The sequence below is a fragment of the Arachis ipaensis genome, chromosome B9 (genome assembly GCF_059453495.1).
Source record: "Arachis ipaensis isolate K30076 ecotype BB chromosome B9, ASM5945349v1, whole genome shotgun sequence".
Lineage (NCBI taxonomy): Eukaryota > Viridiplantae > Streptophyta > Magnoliopsida > Fabales > Fabaceae > Arachis > Arachis ipaensis.
In genome coordinates, this window is record NC_142444.1 from 105,144,136 (window position 1) to 105,145,190 (window position 1,055).

The 1,055-nt window shown below is 40.4% G+C and overlaps 1 non-coding gene across 1 annotated transcript; it reads right to left on the reverse strand.

Annotated features, from left to right (window-relative positions):
- Positions 1 to 480: 480 nt before the first annotated feature.
- On the reverse strand, positions 481 to 588 carry LOC148545764 (small nucleolar RNA R71). The gene has a single exon (XR_015901133.1). It is a non-coding gene; the product is annotated as a small nucleolar RNA R71 (small nucleolar RNA).
- Positions 589 to 1,055: the final 467 nt, after the last annotated feature.

The following is a 1,055-nucleotide window of genomic DNA, read 5'->3' on the forward strand; positions in this document are numbered from 1 at the left end:
AGGACTCTGAAGAGGAAACTAAAAGAAGCTAAAATACAACAATCTAGAGATAACCTTACAGAAATTTTTGAACAGGAAGAGGAGATGGCAGCCAAAAATAATAATAATGCAAGGAGGATGCTTGGTGACTTTACTGCACCTAATTCCAATTTACATGGAAGAAGCATCTCCATCCCTACCATTGGAGCAAATAATTTTGAGCTGAAACCTCAATTAGTTTCTCTGATGCAACAAAACTACAAGTTTCATGGACTTCCATCTGAAGATCCTTTTCAGTTCTTAACTGAATTCTTGCAGATCTGTGATACTGTTAAGACTGATAGAGTAGATCCTGAAGTCTACAGGCTCATGCTTTTCCCGTTTGCTGTAAGAGACAGAGCTAGAATATGGTTGGATTCTCAACCTAAAGAGAGTCTGAACTCTTGGGATAAGCTGGTCACGGCTTTCTTAGCCAAGTTCTTTCCTCCTCAAAAGCTTAGTAAGCTTAGAGTGGATGTTCAAATCTTCAGACAGAAAGAAGGTGAATCCCTCTATGAAGCTTGGGAGAGATACAAGCAACTGACCAAAAAGTGTCCTTCGGACATGCTTTCAGAATGGACCATCTTGGATATATTCTATGATGGTCTGTCTGAATTAGCTAAGATGTCATTGGATACTTCTGCAGGTGGATCCATTCACCTAAAGAAAACGCCTGCAGAAGCTCAAGAACTCATTGACATGGTTGCTAATAACCAGTTCATGTACACTTCTGAGAGGAATCCTATGAGTAATGGGACGCCTCAGAAGAAGGGAGTTCTTGAAATTGATACTCTGAATGCCATATTGGCCCAGAATAAAATATTGACTCAGCAAGTCAATATGATTTCTCAGAGTCTGAATGGAATGCAAGCTGCATCCAACAGTACTCAAGAGGCATCTTCTGAAGAAGAAGCTTATGATCCTGAAAACCCTGCAATAGCAGAGGTGAATTACATGGGTGAACCCTACGGAAACACTTATAATCCCTCATGGAGAAATCACCCAAATCTCTCATGGAAGGATCATCAAAAGCCTCA